Below are 15306 nucleotides of genomic sequence, written 5' to 3'. Positions count from 1 at the left end.
CCAGAGGTGCATCCTACTCTGGCAGTAAGCTAGATAGTCTTGTAATAACTGAGAGTAAAGTGGAGGAGAAATTGTTGAAGATAAACACAAGAAAGGCAATTGGGGTAGATGTAATCTACCCAGGTATATTAAAGTAAGGAAGTAAGCAAACCCTTATCCATAATTATGAGAGCTTCCCTGGACTCAGGGGAGGTACCATAGGCTGGAGATGTGCAAATGTGACCCCAATCCACAAAGGAGGATGAAAGGGAGACAAAAGTAATTACAGGCCTGTTAGTTTAACTTGTGTTCCAGGGAAATTAATGGAGGCACTGGTTAAAGAAGCATTGCAGGATCATCTAAACAAGACTTCAGTTACAGTTCGGACAGAGCATGGGTTTGTTAAGGGAAAGTCTTGCCTGACCAATTTGTTTGGATACTATGATGTAGTCACAAAGGAACTGGATGCAGGGAATAACTTTGATATTATATATTTGGATCTTAGAAAGGCTTTTGATACTGTTGCGCATGGAAGACTGCTGCACAAATTGGAGCAGTGTGGCATTGGAGGCAAATTGCTGCTATGGATAAAGGGATGGTTGAGTGGCAGAAGACATAGAGTGGTAATCAATGGACACTGCTCTTCGTGGACTAATGTTATTAGTGGAGTCCCTCAGGGTTCAGTGTTGAGTCCATTGTTTTCTGTATTTATAAATGATATTGATGATGGTATATCAGGCTTAATGTATAAGTTTGCAGATGATACAAAGGTTGGTTGTTAATGACACTAATGACAGTACTCTGGTGCAAGAGGATCTAGAAAAGTTGAGTGGATGGGCTGAGAGGTGGCAAATGACGTTTAACATTGACAAATGTAAAGTACTACATATGGGAAGCAGTAACCCCAGAGAAACATATCAACACTGTGGTACAACACTGACAGTGGTAGAGAATGAAAAGGACCTTGGGGTAATTGTGCAGACAGATATGAAGTTTTCTGAGCAGTGCAGACGGTCTGCAAGAGTAGCTCATGGTGGCTTGTCAATGATATACAGGAATTTTTCTAGCAGGGATAAAGAGGTGATTATCCCCTTGTATAAGGCAATGGTCAGGCTACACCTTGAGTGCTGTATACAAGTCCTCATTTTAAGAAGGATGTAGAGCTGCTGGAATGAGTACAGAGAATGGCAACAAAATTAGGGAATGGAACAAAGGGTTGTTCTTACAAGAAAGGCTTAGTGTTGCAAATTACAGTGTCTGGAGACTCATCACCTGCAAGGTAATCTGATTGAGATGTATAAAGCCTTGAATGGTTTGAGCATGCTCAATGTGGATGGGAAACTTCCTCTTGCTCAGAATAATCGCCTGAGAGGGCATAAATTCAAATTGAGGAAAGACGGTTGTAGGATAGATGTGCGGAAATTTGCCTTTAGCCAGTGGATGGTTGATTGCTGGAACAAACTTCCATCTGCTGTTGTAGAAGTTGATAGCTTAAATAGATTCTAGGCAGAACTTGACAATCATTTGGAGCGAGTGGATGGGTGAAATAAGGGGTTTTTTTTGGCTGATGCTATATAAGCTTGCTTTCTTGCATGCTTCTTCCTTTGCTAATGGTAATTCACAAAAGGAGATCAAATGGTGACATGATTAATTACAGATCTATTAGTTTGACTTCTGTTCCAGGGAAAATAATGGAGTCACTGGTTAAACATTGGAGGATCATTTAGCCAGATACAGCATAGGTTTGTCAAGGGGAAGTCTTGTCTGACCAATTTGTTGGATACTATGATGCAGTCACAAAGGAACTGGATGCAAAAAATAATTTTGATATCATATACTTGGAATTCAGGAAAGCTTTTGACACTTGTACATGGAAGATTACTGTACATATTTTATCAGTATGGCATTAAGGGCAAGTTGCTACAATGGATAAAAGGATGGTTGAATGGGAGAAGACAGAGAGTAGTGATCAATCGGTACTGCTCTACGTGGACTAATGTTATTAGTGGTGTCTCTCAGGGTTCAGTGTTGGGCCCATTGTTGTTTTGTATATTTATCAATGATATTAATGAAGGTATATGTCAACGTTTGTCGATGATACAAAGTTTGGCAGGGTTGTTAATGACAGTATGCTGCTGCAACAGAATATGGAAAAGTTGGGTAGATGGGCTGAGAAGTGGCAACTAAAATTTAACATTGACAAATGCAAAGTACTGCATTTGGGTAGCAGTAACCCCAGAGAAATTTACCAACTATGTGGTGTTACACTCAGGTAGTGGAGAATGAAAGAGAACTCGGGGTGATTGTGCAGTCAGATATGAAGTTTTCTGAGCATTGCAGACAGGCTGCATTGGGTCTTTTCAATGATATACAGGAATTTTGCGAGTAGGGATAAGGAGATGATTATCCCCTTTTATAAGGCAACGGTCAGGCCACACCTTGAGTACTGTGTACAGGTCTGGATGCCTCATTTTAGGAAGGATGTAGAGTTGAGAGAAGGGCTATAAGACTGAAGAAAGGAACAAAAGGGGGTGTCCTTATGAAGAAAGGTTTAAGTTCTGCAAATTGCAGTTTTTGGAGACTAGGCACCTGTGAGGTAATCTGATTGAGGTGTATGAATGAATGAATGAATTGAGTAGGCTCAATGCTGATGGGATTCTTCCTCTTGCTCAGATTAGAAATGTGAGGGGGACATAGATTCAAACTGAGGAAAGAGAGTTGTAGAATAGATGTGTGGAAGTTTGCCTTTAGCCAGCAGGTAATTGACTGCTGGAATAAACTGCCATCTGTTGTTGTGGAAGTTGTTAGCTTAAATAAATTAAAGATAGGACTAGACAAACATTTGGAATGAAAGGATCAGTGAAATAGGAAGGTTGTTCCCCCCCTTTGGGTGATGCTGTATAAGCTTGCTTTCTTGCATCATGTGCCTCTACTAATGCTAATGATAACATTAAACCTAAGACAGTGCATTAAGTTGACATGGGTGACTAGCGTAATGTTCAGTCAATTTGGAGTGTTATAAGCATTGGAAAAACAAAATTTAGAGTAGGAGTGTGTTACAGACCTAATGACTGTGATGAGCATACCAAACAGTTAAACAGAGAAATACAATTAAAATCCCCCATTTTATAAGACATTATGATTTATCATAATGTCTTATAAAATGGGGGATTTTAACTTTTGAGACTGCAATTTGTGGGTTGGTCACTCACACACTAGCAAGACATTGTAGATTTCATGGATGACTCTTTTTCTACAGCAGCAGCAGCATGTTAGTGAGGCAACAAGAGGAAGCAATACATTTTATCTGGTTATTAGCAATTAATCCTCATTCACTAAGTATCTGTAATTAAAGGAAGCAACTTGGTGGTGGTGATCACAGTGTACTAATATGGAATTTAATTAAAGACATAACTACTGTCCCTTTACATGTGACAGTAGTTATGTTTTTCACCCTTATGAAAGCAAAAGCAGAAGCTATTTCTTTCATAAGGGTTACTACACTGGTGTCAGTTTTTAAATTCTATGCAGTATGACCAACTGCTAATGTTACCAAGAGAAAATTTAAAAATAGGAAGCATTCAGAGATAATCACAGAAGCCACTATGCTTTTCATACCAACAAAGTAAGATTCTAGTCTTAGACCTAAATGGATGTTTGATGAAATATTGAGACACATGGGAGAGAAGAAAAATGCATGGAATGCATACAAATTATCAGGTGATACAGAAACTTGTGGTACAAAAAAAATTAGTTAGTAACCAAGTCAAAAAGGAAGTTAGGCAAGCTGAGGTTGATTATGAGGTCTCTGACAAAGAATGCAAATGACAGCAGGAAAAATTTCTATGCATATTTAAAAATAGAAGGAAAGGATTGAATCTTGTTGGGCCATATGATGTCAATGGGTTAACTATTGATGACCTTGCTCAGGTTGTTGACAAATTGAATAGGTATTTTGCATCTACATTCACACTTCTTCAGGAGAGGGGATGCCAGAAGTTTTTGTGATTAAATGATTTTGTGATAACGAAGGAAAGTGGAAGGAAAATAGTTGAACCTTAACATAAAAAAGGCACCTACGGTGGGTGGAATCTAATTATATTAAGGGAGGCAGCAAAGGTGCTAAGAAAACTCTTAGCTATAATCATGAGACCATCCTTGGATTCAGAGGAGATGCCTGTGGACTGGAGTCGTGCAAAGGTATCCCCAATTCTTAAATGGGGATCAAAGGTGATATGAGTAATTAAAGACCTGTTAGCTTAACTCGTAATGGAGTCATTGGTTAAAGAAGTAATGCAGAATCATTTAGACGATTTTTATTATCAGTAAGGGGTGGTCTCCTCTGATGAATCAGATCAGATACTACACTGTTTGACAAAATTAACAGAACAAAATGCTTTTCACAATTATTTTATTGTGAACAGTGGTCGCCGAAGGTGAATATTTGATATAATATGCATCCTGACATGCAAATTCCAAGTTTCCAATAGAAATCATCTTATACAGCTGCATATTAAGTAAATTATTCATGTCTATAAAAAGATGGGTTGCAACCACATCATTTCTTGCTCAGTAGGATAGCCACATCTCCAGTACTTGGATGGCAAGTCGTTGTTTAGATGATTCTTTGAGATGGCAGGCCATTGGATGACTTGAAGCTGGGCAGTCTCAGCACTGTGGAAGCAGTTTCAGGAGACAGGAGCCATTACAAGAAGAGCTGGCCAAGGTTCTCCAAGGATTACACCAATCAGATCACACTGCTGTCTGGCTCTAACAGCAAGATGGAACCCTACAATATTCTGTCATCAACTGTCACTTGAGATTTTATATGCTTAACTCATGTGTAAGCAATTGGTCTTTACTTAATGTCATTAAGTAAACTTGACTCTACTTAAGGCCATGAAGATAGTTTCGACACTATAAATTCACAATAATGCCTGAATTTATGTTATTTTGTGTACTGGACCCAGGCTAATAGGCACATATAACAGTTTTATTAATTATTATGTAGTGTCTCACCATGACTCTAACCATGAATTGAAGACTAAACTCTAAACAAGGAAGTTTTCTGTACCTATTATTACTTCCAATCTTTTGTAATTACATTTTATTTTAATTTTTTCACCCTTATTTGAAATTTTTAACAAGATTTTTATTATCATTAAAATGTAAAGAACCAAATATATGTTTAGTTAATGTTTGTAGAGGAAAAACACTTATTTATATAAGTGTTTTTTCTCTACAAACATTAAATAAACAAAATATATTTTATAACAAAATAACAATGTACTTACACATTTATTATACAGGTGTCTTAATCTTTCTACTGTTAAATATTCTCTCATTATTACACCCTTATGAAGCAACAATGTAACAAAATCTAACTGGCTTGATTCCAAAGCTTGTGTCATAATTTCTTCCAAGCAGAGCTGTGGCCAGGATGTGGGCTTTGAGAAGTACTCAGAAGCAACATCTGCTCGCTGCCATCTAACTGTTTGCATTAGTTGTTCTTGACACCCTTTTTTTCCTTGTGCTAGGGTATTATAAAAATTAATGAACCTTATATGACATGACAGTACAATAACAAAAGCAGAGCAATAATCATAAAATAAAGAGGATGATCAGGAGAGGAATGGGGCTGTTCCTAATACAAGAACATATTTCAATTAAGCAAAGTTGCTTTTATATTGTGAATAATATTCAGAATGCTTAAATGATAAGAGTAATTGTGCAACTGTATATTTTGAAAAATACTGGGGAGCAGCAACTTAAAAATAACAATGGCACAAACCACATCCCATCCTCTGTTTCACAAATATGTGAGAAAGGTGTTTCTCTAAAACGGTGTTCACAGACCTGCTTATAATCTTCCTGCCTTTACCCTACCAGATAGTGGCTGGAGCTCCCTCCAGTAGTCTGAGTAGTGTTCATGCAGGGAGCATCATCAAGGCCACACTGTAAAGGAGCTGGGTATATTCTTGATGTGTATATGCCATATCCAAAAATTTAATTATTTCAAATATCATGTTCTCACACCTTTTCTTACTACTGAATACATCACGAATAGTCAAACTAATAGAATAACTGGAAATTGGTGAAATAATAAGCACAAACATGCATGGAGTGTAATATGCCTTTAATTTCTTAAAGAATTACAGATGATTCACAGACATTTTGTGGTACTATCTGTACCAACTGTTTTCAGTAAATTTCTGTAATGCTGTCCTTAAGATACTATCCACCTCATACCAATTTATATCATAAAGACAACATTACAGGAGTTCACTGAAGAAGTGGTACAGGAATTACCACGAAATGTCTGAGAATAATCTGTAATTCTTTAAGAAATTAAAAACAGATAATATGATATGCTAGTTTAAGTGCTCATTATTTCACCAATTGCCAGTTCTTGATATACCTGTGCACCATACCACTAAAAGAATATTTAAGATCTATATACACAAACAGCACTAATAAAAGACACTTATCTGCAAAAAACTCTAACCCTCCCAAATACTTCCTGATTCATTTTACAAATATAATATATGTGCTTGTTCCAATTTCAATTATGTCAATTTCCACTCACAGTATGCCAAGCCTCATTTATTTAATGCTAGGACCATTATAAATAAACTTGATGCAAATTCTATGTGATCTGTGTGTATGTATCTATTTGATCCTAAGGATACCAGTTACATGGTAATACTCTTCTTTGACCTGTGCCTTAATCAGGTAATTATTTATTAATATTTTTATATTAATAGTAATTTAACTATGAACGTGGGCCATAAAACTGATTGACCTTGTTTTGAGGTATTGTTAACCTCAACAAAAAGAGCTATTTGAATGGTTAGTCTCAGGAGCTGGAAACGGTCGCTACCCCACCTCTAGGGATTCTAATCTCTTTAATCAGAAAAAAACTTAGAGCTGCTTGCAAACGGCAATAATGACTCAGACTAAGAACACAATACTCGCAGTAACTGCTGGGACATGTGACCTTTACCATACCTCGACAGATGAAACCTTAATCTGTAGCAAATCAAAGCACAGAATATGACCGTTATGCTTGGGGTATTCAAGCCTCTCTCTCTCTCTCTCTCTCTCTCCCTCTCTCTCTCTTGCTTGTCGCTGACAGGAGCGGATTAAGGTCGATTGGGGCCCCAGGCGCAGAAGAAAATATTGGGCCCCTTAAAAAAAGAGACAGGGAAAATAAAAATACATGTTAACCATTTTTTTTAAATAAATAAAAAATATTATGTACTATTAATTTTTTATTTCCAATAAAATTTGAATATAATATATGTATAATATAATTAATAATAGCATAATAATAATCACAAAGTTTTGAACTAATATGTTCAACTAATTTGTTGGGGTTTTGTGTAGGCCCTTCAGAAGTCGGGGCCCAGGGCGCGCGCCTGGTGCGCCTGCCGTTAAATCCGCCTCTGGTCACTGAGAAAAAGGAAAGGGTTCCTGGGGGAAATGTCTAAACGGTAAATAAGGAACCACAGCAATGGCCAATAGGAAGGATGACACCCCACCTCTGTGGAGAGAAGAAAATGCATTGATACTTCATACCATGGAAGAGGGCAATTCTGTAACCCCTCACCACTGCTCTGATATTAGCATTAGCATTAGCATTAGTAGAGGCATTTGATGCAAGAAAGCAAGCTTATGCAGCATCAGCCAAAAAAAAAAAAAAAAAAAAAAAAAAGTAACATAAATAAATAAAAATAACCACTTCCACTTCACCCCTCTGTTCGTTCGAAATACCTGTCCAGCTGAGCCTTAAACTTATTTAGGCTATCAACTTCCACGACAAGGGATGGAAGTCTGTTCAATATGCAAAACAATGACTTGGAGAATAAAGAAAGTAATTTTGATCAAGAACTTAAGAGATCATTTGGAATATGAGCAAGACCAGAGAAATGACCCACCAAATGATTTAAGGGAAAAGCTGTGAGTTCACAAACGCAGCCCAATGTAAACAAATCATGTTATTGTGTGTGTGTCCTGACAACTGCCAAAATGCCGGTGATCGCAGTTCCTTACACTCAGATCCCCTGATGCAGTGAGTGAAAAGTCATACACCCCAACATCTCAGCAACCAGAATAATAGCATTAGCAGTGTAATAGTGGAAGCATTTACACAATTTGTTTATCCTTGCTATACAAGCTGAAGAGTATATGCAAAATTTTGAGGAAAATTTTCCAAAAATTTATGAATGTTTATCTACTCTACTCAGTATAAACCAAGAACTTTGTGCACAGAATGAGGAAATTAGAAAGGAAATGAACAGGTTGTAAAACCAGATAATAGACCTGAAGAGCAATATTATGCTATCAGAGTGATCTGCATATCAATCATTTCTGTGGGATCCACAGACCTCAAAACCAGCTAGCAGAGATGTTTACACCGTACCTTCTCAATTTGAAAAAGTTTGTGTTGACCATGTATCTTTCTTGACAACTAGCTCTGGCGTTGAAGTGGATAACAGATCAAAAGACGCAGTCTTGAACATGCCACCCATTACAGTTTATGAACATAATAGAGAAATGGGAGATTTCATTGAACACCCGTCTGAGAGCTAAATCATATCTAAACGTGCTCAAGCTAAACCTGCCCAAGGAAACAAATGGTGTTCGTGTGCCACCTGACGAAGTCAGCCCAGATCAATACACAAATAAAAATGCAGCATCAAATGCTCCAGGAAATCACTCATCAGTTAGCCCTAAACAAGACTGAACCACTGCCCGGTCTGGGACCAACACGGTCATCATCATCATCATCCATTTTCAATCCACTGCAGGATGAAGGCCTCTCCAGCAACTTTCCAGTTCCTTCTGTTTTGAGCACTGGCCATCCATTTACTACCCACAAACTCATGAATTTCATCTATCCATCTCCGCCTTTGTCTTCCAGGATTTCTTCTAGCTCCTCTTGGGTACCATTCTGTTATTTTCTTTAGTCCATCTGTCATCATGTCTTAGAGCTATGTGTCCTGGCCAAGACCATTTTAGTTCTTAGTTTTGATAAGAATGTCCTTTACTTGAGTTTGCTGCCTAATCCATGTGTTTCTCTTCTTATCTAACAGTCTGATTCCCAATATAATTCATTCCATTCTTGGCTGTGTAGTTCTCAGCTTCTCTTCCATTCTTTTGGTGAGTGCCCAAGTTTCATTTCCATAAGTCATGGTGGGGAGTATACATTGGTTCATTATTTTACGTTTCAGACAAACTGGGATATTGCTCTTCAGTATGTGACTATATTTCCTGAATGCTATCCATCCAAAATTTATTCTTCTCTTGACTTCCAGCCATTTATCATTATTACAGGTAATAACTTGTCCCAGATAAGTATATGACTCCACCTTTTCAATTACTGCTCCTTCAATCATTATTTCCCTTTCTGTGGCATACTTGTTCATCATTACTTTTGTTTTAGCCATATTCATCTTTAGTCCAAAATCCTTACTAACTGTGCATAACTGATTAAGATTTTCCTCTAATTCTTTGGGATCGTGGCTTATGACCACAATGTCATCTGCAAATCGTAAATGGTTTAGGTACTCTCCGTTCACACTGACTCCTTTCTGCGACCAGTCTAATCTTCTGAAAGCTTCCTCAAGGGCAGCAGTAAACAGCTTTGGGGATATTGTGTCTCCTTGTCGAACTCCTTTCTCGATTTTAAATTTGCTACTGTCTTTGTCTAGTCTAATAAAGGAGGTAGCACTCTCATATATTTTCTTCAAAATCATAATATATGGGGTATCTATGCCTTGTTTTTCCAGTGCCCGAAACATTGCCTTATGCTGTATGGAGTCAAATGCCTTTTCATAATCCACAAATGCCAGGCATAATGGTGTTTTATATTTATCTGCTTTCTCCATTAGCTGTGATATTACGTGAAGGTGATCCATAGTTGAGAATCCTGTCCTAAAGCCAGCTTGCTCTTTCGGTTGATTCTCATTAAGTATTCTTTCTAATCTGTTAGTAATGACCCTTGTGAACAACTTGTAGATGTGGGATAACAAGCTAATTGGTCTATAATTTCCAATTTCTGATTTATCTCCTTTCTTATGCAGCAAAACTATGATTGCATTATTCCACTGCTTAGGCGTCACACCTTTTCTAATGCACTTTGTGAAGAGCCTTGCCAGTTTTTGTGTTATGTCTCTTCCTCCCAATTTTAACAACTCTACAGTAACTTCATCTTCCCCCGGGGCTTTCCGATTCTTAATTTTCTTCAATGCATGTTCTACCTCATCAGGAAGAATATCGGGTATGTCGTATGTGTTGCTACTTTGCAATCCATCTTCCCCACTGCTGGTATCATTCCCTCGCTCCTTGTATAATTCTCTATAGTAGTCTTCTGCTATTTGAATTATGCCTTCTCTGCTGTTTATAAGTAAACCATCGCTATTCTTCAGTTTCAGTATCATTTGTCTTTCTGTATTACTGCTCATGGCTGCTGATTTAAATCCTTTGTTTTCCCTTAATGCTTGTTCTACTTTTCTTGTGTTAAATCTTCTTATGTCCTCTCTGAGTCTCTTTCTAATGGCTTTGCATAACTCAGTATACTCAATTTTCTCCCTGTCAGTGTTTTTCTTGCTCTTTATTTGTCGTCTTCGGTTCATCATGACAAGTGTTTCTTGACTAATTTTTTCTTCTTTGGATTTCTGTTTCCCTATAGGTTTCTTGGGCTTTATCACTTTCAGAAAGTTGTAATATTCCTCGTCGATATCTTGGTCCTGGGCAGTCTGCAGAAGCTCAAACTTGTTCTTAAGTTCCAGTACATACTGCTTTTTCTCCTCTGCTGTTATCTCAAAGACCTTTGTATTATTTACTCGAGTCAGTTTTTTCCTTTCCTTTCCTACATCTATATCAAGTGTACATCTTACCATTCTGTGATCACTTCCAACATTTACCTTATTCAGGACAGTAACATCATTCACAATATATCTTCTGTTAGTGAGGATGAAGTCGATTTCATTAGTTGTTAATACATTTGGACTCTTCCATGTCCACTTTCTGTTCACCCTTTTCTTGAAAAAAGTGTTCATTACTGACAGTCCTTGAGATTCTGCAAATTCCACAAGTCTTTCACCTCTTTTATTTCTTTCACCAATTCCAAAATTTCCTATAGTTCCTCTTTCTGCACTGTTTTGTCTTTTTCCAACCTTAGCATGGAAGTCCCCCATAATAATAGTGTAGTGGGTTTTCTGCTCATCTAGAAGACTCTCAATTTCGGTGTACATTTCTTCAACGTCTTCATCATCATGGCTCGATGTTGGTGCATAAATCATTATAATCTTTAGCTTGTACCTTTTAGAAATCTTGAGTATTAGTCTTGATACCCTTGGTGATGTACTTTTGAATTCCAAAATGTTGTTTTTAAAATCTTTATGGACCAGAAACCCAACTCCACCTTCACTCCTTTCACTGTTTCCATTGGTGTACAGCAGATTTCCACTTGATAAACTTATAAGTGATTCATTTCTTCTACACGCAAGTATACATGCACCTATTTCTATTCTTAGCTACCCTAACACAACCCATGTGTTTACTTGTACCGCAATGACTCCCGGCAGTCTCTGAAAGAAATATCCTGCATCTTGTTTTTCAGGCTTCTGCTCATTCCAATAGAAGCAGTGCAAGAATCTCTTTCACCTCTGCCAGTGGCTACTGTTAATCTATTCGTCTTTGTCTCCCCCCAAGCTAGCAGTTTTCCGACCCACCTAACACTGCCTCGATAGCATCAGCAAATATTCTTGCACCCTTTCTATTTAAGTGTATCCCATCCCTGTAGAAGCAATCTCTCCTGTTAACAAGTACAGTCCAGGCTGAAAAAAATTCTACCCCTTGAGCCTTGCACAATCTTTCCAGGGCCGAATTGATCGACAAGGTTCTCATCATATACTCCCTCCTATCGTGTCTGGGCAGAATTGCAGACACTTTCAAATTCAACCCTATTTCACGGCTTTTTTTAACAGTGACCTGTACTAGTTAAGCAATTCTGCCGGTCTCCTACTCTTGATATCATTAGTGCCAACGTGTACAACTATATCACCTTTTGTGCCCTTAAAAGATGATATCCGCTCTACAACGTCACCAACCTTTGCCCCTGGCAGACATACCCTGGTCCTGTTCCACCTATCCTTTTTACAAAGCATGTTCCCCGTTTCCCTGACAATAGAGTCACCAACAACTACTAGTTCCTTTGGGACCAGCGCATTCTGCCTTGGGGGTTGCCGCTGTGTTGCGCGACGACCAAGTGTAAGCTCTGGCGTTGATGTGGGCAGCTGAGAGCTTGATGGGCCCCTCAATTTAGTTCCTTCGAGGGCATCCACCCTGTCCTTCAAGCTCTCATATAGGCCCATAAGAACGCTGAGTTTTTTGCCTGATTTTGATACACTCCTTGCATCGCGCACACACAAAGACATTCCCCATGGCAATATCATGTACCGTACCTGAATGCTCCACAAACATCATGCAAGCTCTGCATTTTAGAAGGCTGTGATTCAGAAGTCAACTGCCCCCCTCAGTTCTCCTCTGAGCCACAGCACTTCCATTAGCTTGAGCCTTTTGTTTTGCTGCTCTGGTCTGAGTCATGTTTCTTTTAATTTAAATAAAATTTCAATTTCAGTTTATAACCCTAAATTATCTCCCAACACAGTTATAACGGGATATATATTTTTTAGTGTCAAGTATTAATTATCTCCGAGTTCCCTTTATATAACTTCTGTATCAGTTATGTATTAATTAATTATGTTACGTTTGTAATCTAAGTCGGTATATGTATTTAGTTAAAAGTACAATTTAAATGCCAACGAAGTTCAAGAAGTTTAATAGATTTTACCGATCACTGAAAATATTATAACCTATACTATACTAACGCTATCTACGTTCAATATAGGACGATCGTATGACAAAGACAAAGGCAGAAGTTACGAACGGTAATCTATGGACACTTAAGTATTAATTAACTTTCATATCTCGCTGTCTCAATTCGGAATAAACTAACGATCTTTACTAGGTCTATAAGCTACTTACAAAAAATAATTTGATGTAAAAAATATTCAATAAGCGGCTAAATATGGCTAAAAAAAAACTTCTCGTTCAGCGGAGTTGCGACTTGTAACATGTGTATACTCTTACCGATACTTTTATGCAATTGCAAGGCTGAGTAAAGAATAAATACACCAAATTAATCAGAAAATCTCAAAATAATGCTATACTGCTAAATTTAAATCGAAAGTTTTAGAAAAACAATAATTTCAAATCAATAAATAAGAAAAATCCACTTAGCGGCTTTGAACACGTCTGGTCCCTACTAGCCTCGTCAGCAGAATTGGAAATACTAATTCTGTCATCAGATGCAGTCATTTTCGTAAATCCCACGCTAGTACCCAATGAACACTGCCTGTGGCAATGAAAACAGTGCAAGGATGTTTGTTCCAATAATCAACCACTAAAGGCAAATTTCACACATCTATTCTGCAACTGTCTTTGCTCACATTGAATTTATGCCCTCTCAAGTGCATAATTTGAGCTAGAGGAAGAATCCCATCAGCATTGGGCTTGCTCAAAACATTCTTACACCTCAATCAGATAACCTCACAGGTGTCTAGTTTCCAGATGCTGCAATTTGCAGAATTTAAGCCTTTCTTGGTAAGAGCACCCTTTTGTTCTCCCTCACCAATCTCATTTCCCTTCTCAATACTCATTCCAGCAGTTCTACATCCTTCCTAAAATGAGGCCTCCAGACCTGTATGCAGTACTCAAGGTGTGGCTAACCATGGCCTTAATAAAAGGGAATAATCACATCTTAGTCCCTGGTAGCAAACTTCCTGTATATCAGTGACAAGATCCGAAGAGCAGCTCTGGCAGCATGTCTACACTGTTCTGAACACTTCATATCTGACTGCACAATTACTCCCAGATCTTTTTTCATTCTATTCTAAAACTGCCTTTCCTCAGTTTGAATCCAAATACAATATGCATAAATTTATATTTATGCATATATAAATTTAATATAAATATAAATTTATGTATAATATGCATATACAGGGTGATTCACTACCAGTGCGACAAACTTGCAGGAGGTGTAGGGGGCACAAAGACGAATTGAAATCACATAGCATTGCAGGGTCCGAAATGCCTTCATCATGCAGTAGAGGACGTTGAACGGGAGGTCGCGTGAACAGCGATCCCGCTGGAAGTCAGCATTTGCGAGTTGGTTCCCGAGGCAGTAGGATGGACGAGTATTCAAACGTTGAACTGGCCAACATGCACCTCGCGTATGGAGTGCGGACTGTAATGGCGTGCCGCTCTGTGCTTGTATCAGGAACGTTTCCCGTACAGGCATGCTCCTCATCATACGATTTTCGCACATGTGCACAGAAGGTTACGTGAGACTGGTTGTTTCACAAGAGGTACCATGAATCAAGAGTGAACGACGAGGACACCAGACAATGAAGAGGATTGCCTTCTGCAAGACGTAGGTCTTGCAGAAGGCAATCCGAGTACGAGTACTCGAGCGATAGGCCAACGATTGGGTATTTCCCAATCCACTGTATGGAGGACACTGTCAACAAACCAAATGAGTTCATACCATCTGGAACGCATCCAATCATTGGAGCCTGCGGATTATCCACTCTGGAGGACTTTTGCTACTTGGTTTCTTCAACAGAAACGGTTCGCAAATGCTGACTTCCAGCGGTATCGCTGTTCACGCGACCTCCCATTCAACATACTCTACCGCATGACGAAGGCATTTCGGACCCTGCAATGCTATGTGATTCCGATTCATCTTTGTGCCCCCTACACTTCCTGCAAGTTTGTAGCACTGGTAGTGAATCACCCTGTATATATATGCATAAATATAAGTATACAGATTATGCATATTTATATTTATGAAAGTTATAACAAGAGAATATGAGAACACAATATAGGAAACACAAGGAAATAATTATTATTTAACATCTAAATACTAATAGTCAGTTCACAAACACCACATTACGGAAAATAATGACAGTTTAATAATATGAAAATAATCCGAATAAAATTTGCAAAAAAAAAAAATGATACAAATTATAATCAAACATGCAAGTACTGCATTGTAATAATCTTCTTCCTCTTTGCATGTGTATCAATCACTTCATTTATTAATTTTTCCAAAAACTCATTTAGGTCCTCTAAGCTTCTCTTCATGCAATCTTGCAATATTACAGTACAGGTGCATATATATAATAAAAAGGTTATAAAATGTATTGTTTATAGACTGCAACCAGACTGTCTTGTTTGTGGTATACAAAAGAAGAATTA

Source organism: Mastigoproctus giganteus, chromosome 13 (genome assembly GCF_048544385.1).
Source record: "Mastigoproctus giganteus isolate SK-2022 chromosome 13, ASM4854438v1, whole genome shotgun sequence".
Classification (NCBI taxonomy): Eukaryota; Metazoa; Arthropoda; class Arachnida; order Uropygi; family Thelyphonidae; genus Mastigoproctus; species Mastigoproctus giganteus.
This window is presented reverse-complemented; position numbering follows the sequence as displayed.